At 45.0% G+C, this 12,550-nt stretch overlaps 1 long non-coding RNA gene across 1 annotated transcript in view; it reads left to right on the top strand.

The window, feature by feature from the left end:
- Positions 1-3,615: 3,615 nt before the first annotated feature.
- The window catches only part of LOC124037072, a 41,911-nt gene continuing 32,976 nt past the window's right edge, over positions 3,616-12,550 (top strand). Inside the window, exon 1 of the long non-coding RNA XR_006839107.1 lies at positions 3,616-3,992. This is a non-coding gene — a long non-coding RNA (uncharacterized LOC124037072). The remainder of the gene's footprint in view (positions 3,993-12,550) is intronic.

Here is a 12,550-nt window from a genome sequence, read left to right as displayed (position 1 = left end):
TCCAAGTCTCCGACCACTACCTTGTATCCTTTTCCCTCTCGCTCTCATCCAACACCTCCCACACTGCCCCTACTCGGATGGTATCGCGCCGTCCCAACCTTCGCTCTCTCTCCCCCGCTACTCTCTCCTCTTCCATCCTATCATCTCTTCCCTCCGCTCAAACCTTCTCCAACCTATCTCCTGATTCTGCATCCTCAACCCTCCTCTCCTCCCTCTCTGCATCCTTTGACTCTCTATGTCCCCTATCCTCCAGGCCGGCTCGGTCCTCCCCTCCCGCTCCGTGGCTCGATGACTCATTGCGAGCTCTCAGAACAGGGCTCCGGGCAGCCGAGCGGAAATGGAGGAAAACTCGCCTCCCTGCGGACCTGGCATCCTTTCACTCCCTCCTCTCTACATTTTCCTCCTCTGTCTCTGCTGCTAAAGCCACTTTCTACCACGCTAAATTCCAAGCATCTGCCTCTAACCCTAGGAAGCTCTTTGCCACCTTCTCCTCCCTCCTGAATCCTCCTCCCCCTCCCCCTCCTCCCTCTCTGCAGATGACTTCGTCAACCATTTTGAAAAGAAGGTTGACGACATCCGATCCTCGTTTGCTAAGTCAAACGACACCGCTGGTTCTGCTCACACTGCCCTACCCTGTGCTCTGACCTCTTTCTCCCCTCTCTCTCCAGATGAAATCTTGCGTCTTGTGACGGCCGGCCGCCCAACAACCTGCCCGCTTGACCCTATCCCCTCCTCTCTTCTCCAGACCATTTCCGGAGACCTTCTCCCTTACCTCACCTCGCTCATCAACTCATCCCTGACCGCTGGCTACGTCCCTTCCGTCTTCAAGAGAGCGAGAGTTGCACCCCTTCTGAAAAAACCTACACTCGATCCCTCCGATGTCAACAATTACAGACCAGTGTCCCTTCCTTCTTTCTTTTCTCAAAACTCTTGAACATGCCGTCCTTGGCCAGCTCTCCCGCTATCTCTCTCTGAATGACCTTCTTGATCCAAATCAGTCAGGTTTCAAGACTAGTCATTCAACTGAGACTGCTCTCCTCTGTATCACGGAGGCGCTCTGCACTGCTAAAGCTAACTCTCTCTCCTCTGCTCTCATCCTTCTAGATCTATCGGCTGCCTTCGATACTGTGAACCATCAGATCCTCCTCTCCACCCTCTCCGAGTTGGGCATCTCCTGCGCGGCCCACGCTTGGATTGCGTCCTACCTGACAGGTCGCTCCTACCAGGTGGCGTGGCGAGAATCTGTCTCCTCACCACGAGCTCTCACCACTGGTGTCCCCCAGGGCTCTGTTCTAGGCCCTCTCCTATTCTCGCTATACACCAAGTCACTTGGCTCTGTCATAACCTCACATGGTCTCTCCTATCATTGCTATGCAGACGACACACAACTAATCTTCTCCTTTCCCCCTTCTGATGACCAGGTGGCGAATCGCATCTCTGCATGTCTGGCAGACATATCAGTGTGGATGACGGATCACCACCTCAAGCTGAACCTCGGCAAGACGGCGCTGCTCTTCCTCCCGGGGAAGGACTGCCCGTTCCATGATCTCGCCATCACGGTTGACAACTCCATTGTGTCCTCCTCCCAGAGCGCTAAGAACCTTGGCGTGATCCTGGACAACACCCTGTCGTTCTCAACCAACATCAAGGCGGTGGCCCGTTCCTGTAGGTTCATGCTCTACAACATCCGCAGAGTACGACCCTGCCTCACACAGGAAGCGGTGCAGGTCCTAATCCAGGCACTTGTCATCTCCCGTCTGGATTACTGCAACTCGCTGTTGGCTGGGCTCCCTGCCTGTGCCATTAAACCCCTTCAACTCATCCAGAACGCCGCAGCCCGTCTGGTGTTCAACCTTCCCAAGTTCTCTCACGTCACCCCGCTCCTCCGTTCTCTCCACTGGCTTCCAGTTGAAGCTCGCATCCGCTACAAGACCATGGTGCTTGCCTACGGAGCTGTGAGGGGAACGGCACCTCAGTACCTCCAGGCTCTGATCAGGCCCTACACCCAAACAAGGGCACTGCGTTCATCCACCTCTGGCCTGCTCGCCTCCCTACCACTGAGGAAGTACAGCTCCCGCTCAGCCCAGTCAAAACTGTTCGCTGCTCTGGCCCCCCAATGGTGGAACAAACTCCCTCACGACGCCAGGACAGCGGAGTCAATCACCACCTTCCGGAGACACCTGAAACCCCACCTCTTTAAGGAATACCTAGGATAGGATAAGTAATCCCTCTCACCCCCCCCTTTAAGATTTAGATGCACTATTGTAAAGTGACTGTTCCACTGGATGTCATAAGGTGAATGCACCAATTTGTAAGTCGCTCTGGATAAGAGCGTCTGCTAAATGACTTAAATGTAATGTAAATGTAAACTTCTGACCCACTGGGAATGTGATGAAAGAAATCAAAGCTGAAATAAATAATTCTCTCTACTATTATTCTGACATTTCACATTCTTAAAATAAAGTGGTGATCCTAACAGACCTAAGACTGGGTATTTTTACTAGGATTAAATGTCAGGAATTGTGAAATTTAAAAAAAAAATGTATTTGGCTAAGGTGTCTGTAAACTTCCGAATTCAACTGTACATGTTCATATTACCTCAATTACCTCTATTAACCCAAATCCCTGCACATTGACTCAGCATGGGTAGCCCTTGTATACAACCTCCTTATTGTTATTTTATTGTGTATTTGTCCTTTAGTTTAGCAAATTTTTCATACTTACATTTTTTAAAACTCTGCATTGGTTAAGTGCTCGTAAGTAAGGATTTGACAGTAAGGTTGTATTTGCCTATTGTAACCCAAAGCAGGAGGTTTTTAAAAATACTTCATAAATGCCACGTTTCAGGCCGATGTCAGACCCTTTAGTATCACATGCACTTTTGCAAGTATCATTACATATTCTGGCAGTGTACAAAAATATGTTTAAATGATGAAAATAATAGACACGTTAACTGATTCTGACTAAAGGGAGTACAGCTACGACTGTAAGTGACTTTTTCTTAACAGGTTATGAGAATTTAAGATGGAGTTAAGATCATTAACATGGCAGGTTAGGAAAATGTATATTGTAAGGGTTATCTTAAAAACCCCTACTCAACGAAAAGTCACCTCCTTTCATAACTGTACTCCCTCTAGTCACTACCACATTACCTTGACTGACGTTCACTTGTATGGGTTGGCAAAAAATATAAACGGATAGCGGATAGCTACACCCCCAATAAACCCCCAAATATTATTTCTGTCTGCCGATTTTTCATTACCCCACCGCTATTCAATGCGCATGCGCAAAATGTTGAAAGCAGTTTAGAAGCTTTCATTTCAATTTTAAAAATCACATTGATCTTGTAATTTGATTTCAGACAAATTTAATAGAATAGGTTGAAAGAACCAAAGTGTAATTTTAAATGATTCCAATCAGTAAAAGCACGTTAGATTAACAACAGCATTTTCCCACTTTCTACTGTGTAGTTTCTGCATTTCTGGCAAGTGACAATGGATTTAGTTTTACTGAGAGGGGCGGTTAGATGTGATGATGGCATGTCATTGATGTTATTTTGTCATCTGTAAAAGGTGGCCATTGTAAACACATAGCCTAAACTGATTCAGAGAGGTAGAACACTGGCAGGTTAGCGGCCGTATGAAAGGAATGTGGATGAAGGGCAATCGACAGCACAGCGCATGAAGAGCTCCCAGCGCGGCGCGAAAGTGAGATCAAGCGAGATGCAGTTGCAACCTGAAGCCCAGTCAGTGTAGATTGGAGTTGGCATTTGCTGTTGTTATCTCGGTAGCATCAAACCTGACCTTTTATCCAATGGCGTGCATCTTTGAAGTATGTGCTCTCCACAGGTTTTCTGTCTTCCAAAGGGCGATATGGTTATCCTCTTGGTAAAGAAAGAGACACTTTTCTCATAAAATTCAACTACTCTTCAACTACTCTTTTCGGACTGCTCTTGTGTTTTGGATTGCCTTAAATTGCTCGAGTATTTCAAGGTACGTTGTGTGTTTATTTCTAAGGCTGTCCTTCAAGTGTGCATGATGAACGTGTGTTAATCAAATTAAATAGAATGCTTGTTGATTTTATTTTAGCATTTTTGATGCTGAAATGTACATGTAATATACTTTCAGAAAATATTCATTGAAAATGTGTTTTGTGGGGAAATATTCATTCCACAGGCACCTGCTCATGTTGTAGCATGGCATGAGGTTAGAAGCCACACATGTAAGGTCCTGACTCCTGTGATTTATTGCAAGGTGATGTGTGCTCACTTGCATCCCACAAGAATGTTAGACAAATTATGTAAATGATCGGGTGCAACACATCACCATTTCATAAGGATTTTCTGTAACCCTTATGATATAAACAAACTGGGGTACGGAGAGCCAGAGGGGCAAGTTGAGCCACCCTTGTTTCTAGGAAACCATACACAAAATTAGTAATTTGACCAAGTATTTAGTAGGTAATCATTTCATTGAGTCCCCGAAGGAAGAAACCACATGGGAAAAGTTGTAAGCAAGTTATGTCCAAAAAACACATTTATTGTGTTAAGAGTTTTCCTGATACTTGTATTTCAACCAAAGTAGATTATTTTAAGATTGTTCTATACATCAGTTGGGGTCTCTATAAGCTTCAATATGAGGTTCTAAATATAGCATGAAAATGTATCCTTGTAGCTGTGTGGGCTAATATAGTCAAGATGTTTGCCTTGGGGTAAGTTGAGCCAATGGCCATGGGGTAAGTTGAGCCAATGGCCTTGGGGTAAGTTGAGCCAATGGCCATGGGGTAAGTTGAACCAATGGCCATGGGGTAAATTGAGCCAATGGTTGAGCCAATGGCAAGTTGAGCAAACTGAAGTGCTTTCTTCCCAGGAGTTAGGCCAGGCCCTGTTGTTACCTTGCATATATTAAAATTGTTTAAAAGTACAAAGTGTTTGTCAGGTGTATATATTTAAAATGATTAAAAGACAAAAAAGTGATTGTAATTGTGTTGAGGGAAGTGGTAATATTGAATTCAGTACAGACATTTTGAGGCAACTTCATTTAGGGCTCAATTTACTCCAAGTTATTTTCTTCGACAAGCAACGTTATCAAAACTTTAATGTTTACATGACTTCATGTTATTTTCCAGTGATACGCAACATCCTGAAACATATGTAGATATCATCTTTGTTAGAACAAATACTATATTTCCCTTGATGGAGTGATGTTGAATGTAAAAAAATGCATATTTTTCCCTAAATCTCTCCCCTAAAATCTGTTTTTCAAGATGCCTTAACAAAAAAACATTAGGGAGACCTTACAAGAGAATTTCAATTTTCCATGGATAATACATATGGTGTTTTTATGCTTGGCTGTTTTTATTCTTATCCCTAGGGGGCATCACTGTGGAGAGTGAAAATCACCTGCTGCATTAACATTAGTACCATGTCTTCTTCATAAGCCCAGTTATGCAGTTAACATAGAAAGATCTCTGCCACAGTACCAATAAGCCACCTCTGATCCCAGGGTCTCCTGTCATCCTCATGATCATATGTTTGGTACAGAGACCTTGTATCAGTCCAGACATGTGAGCCAGAAGTGCTAATCTCTCCAAATTAAAGAAATGTGATATTTCTCACTGGAAGGCACGTGGATGCCAGGGGGACTGAGGAATGGGTTATTACCACTATGGATGTAATTTCAGGAGACAGACCTGAGCCCCTTCTGGCAGTGTTTAGGAGCTAACCACACCACAGCGCTGCAGAATGTTGAGGGCTTTACATGTGGCACACTGCTTCATGCCTTAGCACGATGGGGAGGCTGGCGGGCAGGCGACTGAAGACATTTTGCTCTTCCACTCTGCTCCCACAGCTTTCACACTCACAGCTCCCCAGGATGCTGTCAACAGAACTATCTCAATTATTCCCCCCCCCCAACGTGGTGAGGATTTGAAGTTATGCAGTAGTCAAGAGATGTGTAATGATAACTGTTGAGGAACATGTTCCCTCGGAACTTCTGAACTGAATCATTTGAGGCATGCTCAGGGAGAAGACAAATCAAGAAACATGGCATTTGACTTTAAAAAACAACACATTACATAAAAAGCTAAACTGAATTGTGTCTTATTGGTCCTTTCACTTTATTTCAGATGACTGTAATAGTGACTTTGGCTTGTCATTCACCCACAACTACTGCCAGTGTTAACACAAACATTGCTATGTTTTTATTTTTATTGAACCTTCATTTAACTAGTCAAGTCAGTTAAGAACAAATTCTTATTTAAAATGGCGGCCTACCCCAGCCATGTTTAGTGTGCATCATTCTAATTTTACTCTAACTTAATTCAATCAAACAATTGTAGACCTTGCAGAGGCAGTCATATGCAGTGGTGGAAAAAGTACCCAATTGTCATATTTGAGTAAAAGTAAAGATGCCTTAATAGAAAATGACTCAAGTGAAAGTCACCCAGTAAAATACTACTTAAAGTAAAAGTCTTAAAGTATTTGGTTTTGAATATACTTACGTATATCAAAAGTAAATGCAATTGCTAAAATATACTTAAGTATCAAAAGTAAAAGTATAAATCATTTAAAAGTCCTTATATTAAGCAAATCAGACGGCACCATTTAAAAAGTATTTATTTATTTATTTTACGGATAGCCAGGGGCACACTACAACACTCAGACATCATTTACAAACGAAGCATTTGTGTTTAGTGAGTCTGCAAGATCAGAAGCAGGAAGGATGATGTTCTCTTGATAAGTGTGTGAATTGGGCCATTTTTCTGTCCTGCTAAGTATTCAAAATGTAACTAGTACTTTTGGGTATCAGGGAAAATGTATGGAGTAAAAAGTACATTTTCTTTAGGAATGTAGTGAATTAAAAGTGAAAGTTGTCCAAAACAGAAAAGTAAAGTACAGATACCCAGAAATTCTACTTAAGTAGTACTTTAAAGTACTTTACACCACCGACCAAAGTCAGGGTCACATTGTGAATTCTCTAATGCTTCTCCATTGCTGCCAAGTGCATTCAGCATTTTTCTACCCTCTGCTGTCTGAGACTGTCAATCTGTCTGGGCCTGAGTCCAGCCTTCTAATGGAGGGTTGGTTGTTTAGCAACAAAATTGACACGTTCGCAACTATGGGGCAAAATAGTCGAGGTTGGCTTAGATTGACAACATGTAAACTATATTTTGTCTCCATATTTATTGAACAAATTAATACATTTGCACAATGTGCACTTGTTGTCTCTCAAGTACATTGTTACAGTTGTTGGTTAGCTAGCTAGTACATTTTTTTGTTGCCATATTAGCATTGACATCAATCAAAACACCTCCAAACAAGACACCCCACTGGGCGCACACAGGTTGAATCTATGTTGTTTCCACATCATTTCAACGAAATTACACGGAACCAACGTGGAATAGACATTGAATTAACATCTGTACCCAGTGGGATGGTATCAAGAACAAGATAAAACTAGCTAAAACGAGCCACCAATGTTTTCCCACATGGCAGCTTCTTGTCATTGTCAGCCAACCCATCTATAGATGTACTGTTTTTGTGAGAAACTTAACAATCTCATAAGGATACCCAACAATTTAGACATTTGAAACCCAGAAGACTTTAAGAAAATTATATACGGACAAAAGTAAATCTTTCTGAATAGCCAGGTTCTTGACATGGAGCCCTTTTCGTTGACTTTAGCTGATATTGGCAGCTCATAAAGGGATTTCATGGACCCACAGTAAAATAGGACATGGGAAACAGGGCTAAATGGCTCTGTTTTTATCATTATCTTTGACCTTTGGTAATCCCTTAGAACCTCTATGGCCTTCAGCCTCAGTATTGACATAGAGTTGCAGAGTTTTCCTGTGTGGAGTTGAGGACAGACCCGTTACCAAACTGAAAAGGAAAATAACATGTGAGTGTTTGGACTTTCACAGCACAACTTGACCCAGGTTACTCCGGTGTACAGTCTGGGTTTGTGTACTAGCATTGGTGCTATACTGGAAAATATGCATCATATTTGTGTTTGAATGGTTAACTGTGTGATACATGGGACCATGTTAATGGCTGGGGTTAGGAATCCAAAGCCAGTGTGCTGGGAGTGTTCCAGGCCTAACTCACCAGCACAGTCATATGTACTGCCGGGTGCAAACCCTCCCCTTCAGTCAGGACTAAGAGTCTTCCAATAGTGTTTATAGTACACTACAAACCTGACATACCAGCGCTATCTAACAGCATGTCAGAGACGATGAGTCAAGTCAGAGAATGTGGTGAGCTGTCTTGGCCTCAACGCCACGACTCAGGCATGGCAGGCACACAGTGATTCAGCATGGCACTCGCACCAGGGAGAAACCCCACCTCCGCTTGGCTCTGCTTCCTTGTGAAATGTACCTCTATTACACAAGCCTCTACCATAGAGCTATGAACTGGCAGATTACGGGTAATGGCCAGTTCTGGGTACTTCATGTCCAGAACTCCAGATCAAGTGCACTGATTTCAGGAGACTTGGACCAGAACGCTCAACTGCATAATGCTGATAGTAAATCTTCTGCAGTGCACTGCACATGGATGACATCTCTCTGACAGGTTCAGTGTCAGTACTGAATGGGTCATGCTAAATGACTGCCAAAATCTAAATCAAGTCCCTCCATCTCTCCAGCCTTGATTGATATCAGGTTACTGTTGGAGATAACAGCTGACCTGGCTGGTACAGTCCCTGACTAAAGGCTTGACAAGTGGCTCTTGGTCAATACTGTCTATTCAAAGATATGACATCACCCCTTATATAATGGGCTCAGTTTAGTAGAGCTTTGTACAGTCAATTATTTGTAACAAGAAACTTAAGAACTGTGCTTGGGGCTACAGTACCAGTCAAATTTCTACATTTAACCCCAAAAAGTGTTAAACAAAACAAAATATATTTTAGATTCTTCAAAGTAGCCACCCCTTGTTGACAGCTTTTGCACACTCTTGGCATTGCCTCAACCAGCTTCACCTGGAATGCTTTTCCAACAGTCTTGAGTTCCTACATATGCTGAGCACTTGTTGGCTGCTTTTCCTTCACTCTGCGGTCCAACTCATTCGAAACCATCTCAATTGGGTTCAGGTCGGGTGATTGTGGAGGTCAGGTCATCTGATGCAGCACTCCATCACTCTCCTTCTTGGTCAAATAGCCCTTAGACAGCCTGGAGGTGTGTTGGTTCATTGTCCTGTTGAAAAACAAATGATATTCCCACTTAGCGTAAACCAGATGAGAGGGCGTATTGCTGCGAAATGCTGTGGTAACCATGCTGGTTAAGTGTGCCTTGAATTATAAATAAATGACTGACAGTGTCACCAGCAAAGCACCCCCACACCATCACACCTCCTCCTCCATGTTTCACAGTTGGAACCACACATGTGGAGATCAGTTGTTCACCTACTCTGCGTCTCACAAAGACATGGTGGTTGGAACCAAAAATCTCAAATTTGGACTCATCATGTCATGTTTTGTCATTTATTATCTTGTCTTGTCCCTGTGCTTCCCATTCTATTCGTTTCCCTCTGCTGGTCTTATTAGGTTCTTTCCCTCTTTCTATCCCTCTCTCTCCCCCTCCCTCTCTCACTCTCTCGCTCTCTCTTCTCTCTATCGTTCCGTTCCTGCTCCCAGCTGTTCCTATTCCCCTAATCAATCATTTAGTCTTCCCACACCTGTTCCCGATCCTTTCCCCTGATTAGAGTCCCTATTTCTTCCTTTGTGTTCCGTTCCTGTCCTGTCGGTTCCTTGTCTAGAATTCACCGTGCTGTGTTTGTGTATCGCCCTGTCGTGTCGTGTTTTCCTCAGATGCTGCGTGGTGAGCAGGTGTCTGAGTCTGTCTGGTTCAAGTGCCTTCCCGAGGCAACCTGCTGTTCACCTGCTGTTCAAGATCGAGTCTCCAGTTTGTCCTCGTCATTTCGAGTGAAAGTTGTGTTTTTTGTTTGTATTTACTTTACTGGATTAAAGACTCTGTTTTCGCCAAGTCGCTTTTGGGTCCTCTTTCACCTGCATGACAGAAGGAACCGACCAAGGAATGGACCCAGCGACTTCAGACGCTCGTTACACTGCCGTCGAGATCCAAGGAGCCATGCTCGGCAGACACGAGCAGGAATTGTCTGCTGCTCGCCATGCCGTGGAGAACCTGGCCGCTCAGGTTTCCGACCTCTCTGGACAGTTCCAGAGTCTACGTCTCGTGCCACCTGTTACTTCCTGGCCTGCCGAGCCTCCAGAACCTAGGGTTAATAACCCACCTTGCTACTCCGGGCAGCCCACTGAGTGCCGCTCCTTTCTCACGCAGTGTGAGATTGTGTTCTCTCTCCAACCCAACACATACTCTAGAGAGAGAGCTCGGGTTGCTTACGTCATTTCACTCCTTACTGGCCGGGCTCGAGAATGGGGCACAGCTATCTGGGAGGCAAGGGCTGATTGCTCTAACAAGTTCCAGAACTTTAAAGAGGAGATGATTCGGGTTTTTGACCGTTCAGTTTTTGGTAGGGAGGCTTCTAGGGCCCTGGCTTCCTTATGCCAAGGTGAACGGTCCATAACGGATTATTCTATTGAGTTTCGCACTCTTGCTGCCTCTAGTGAGTGGAACGAGCCGGCGCTGCTCGCTCGTTTTCTGGAGGGACTCCACGCAGTGGTTAAGGATGAGATTCTCTCCCGGGAGGTTCCTTCAGATGTGGACTCTTTGATTGCTCTCGCCATCCGCATAGAACGACGGGTAGATCTTCGTCACCGGGCTCGTGGAAGAGAGCTCGCATCAACGGTGTTTCCCTGCTCCGCATCGCAACCATCTCCCTCCTCTGGCTCAGAGTCTGAGCCCATGCAGCTGGGAGGGATTCGCATCTCGACTAAGGAGAGGGAACGGAGGATCACCAACCGCCTGTGCCTCTATTGCGGAGTTGCTGGACATTTTGTTAATTCATGTCCAGTAAAGCCAGAGCTCATCTGTAAGCGGAGGGCTACAGGTGAGCGCAACTACTCAAGTCACTCCATCAAAATCCTGTACTACTTTGTCGGTCCATCTACGCTGGACCGGTTCGGTGCTACATGTAGTGCCTTGATAGACTCTGGGGCTGAGGGTTGTTTCATGGACGAAGCATGGGTTCGGAAACATGACATTCCTTTCAGAGAGTTAGAGAAGCCTACGCCCATGTTCGCCTTAGATGGTAGTCATCTTCCCAGTATCAGATTTGAGACACTACCTTTAACCCTCACAGTATCTGGTAACCACAGTGAGACTATTTCTTTTTTGATTTTTCGTTCACCGTTTACACCGGTTGTTTTGGGTCATCCCTGGCTAGTATGTCATAATCCTTCTATTAATTGGTCTAGTAATTCTATCCTATCCTGGAACGTTTCTTGTCATGTGAAGTGTTTAATGTCTGCCATCCCTCCCGTTTCTTCTGTCCCTACTTCTCAGGAGGAACCTGGCGATTTGACAGGAGTGCCGGAGGAATATCATGATCTGCGCACGGTCTTCAGTCGGTCCCGAGCCAACTCCCTTCCTCCTCACCGGTCGTATGATTGTAGTATTGATCTCCTTCCGGGGACCACTCCTCCTCGGGGTAGACTATACTCTCTGTCGGCTCCCGAACGTAAGGCTCTCGGGGATTATTTGTCTGTGTCTCTTGACGCCGGTACCATAGTGCCTTCTTCCTCTCCGGCCGGGGCGGGGTTCTTTTTGTTAAGAAGAAGGACGGTACTCTGCGCCCCTGCGTGGATTATCGAGGGCTGAATGACATAACGGTTAAGAATCGTTATCCGCTTCCCCTTATGTCATCAGCCTTCGAGATTCTGCAGGGAGCCAGGTGCTTTACTAAGTTGGACCTTCGTAACGCTTACCATCTCGTGCGCATCAGAGAGGGGGACGAGTGGAAAACGGCGTTTAACACTCCGTTAGGGCATTTTGAGTACCGGGTTCTGCCGTTTGGTCTCGCCAATGCGCCAGCTGTTTTTCAGGCATTAGTTAATGATGTTCTGAGAGACATGCTGAACATCTTTGTTTTTGTCTATCTTGACGATATCCTGATTTTTCTCCGTCACTCGAGATTCATGTTCAGCACGTTCGACGTGTTCTACAGCGCCTTTTAGAGAATTGTCTCTACGTAAAGTCTGAGAAGTGCTCTTTTCATGTCTCCTCCGTTACTTTTCTCGGTTCCGTTATTTCCGCTGAAGGCATTCAGATGGATTCCGCTAAGGTCCAAGCTGTCAGTGATTGGCCCGTTCCAAGGTCACGTGTCGAGTTGCAGCGCTTTTTAGGTTTCGCTAATTTCTATCGGCGTTTCATTCGTAATTTCGGTCAAGTTGCTGCCCCTCTCACAGCTCTTACTTCTGTCAAGACGTGTTTTAAGTGGTCCGGTTCCGCCCAGGGAGCTTTTGATCTTCTAAAAGAACGTTTTACGTCCGCTCCTATCCTCGTTACTCCTGACGTCACTAGACAATTCATTGTCGAGGTTGACGCTTCAGAGGTAGGCGTGGGAGCCATTCTATCCCAGCGCTTCCAGTCTGACGATAAGGTTCATCCTTGCGCTTATTTTTCTCATCGC

The sequence above is a fragment of the Oncorhynchus gorbuscha genome, linkage group LG06 (assembly GCF_021184085.1).
Source record: "Oncorhynchus gorbuscha isolate QuinsamMale2020 ecotype Even-year linkage group LG06, OgorEven_v1.0, whole genome shotgun sequence".
NCBI lineage: Eukaryota > Metazoa > Chordata > Actinopteri > Salmoniformes > Salmonidae > Oncorhynchus > Oncorhynchus gorbuscha.
The sequence above is the reverse complement of the archived record's forward strand: the minus strand, read 5'-3'. Positions and strand labels throughout refer to the sequence as shown.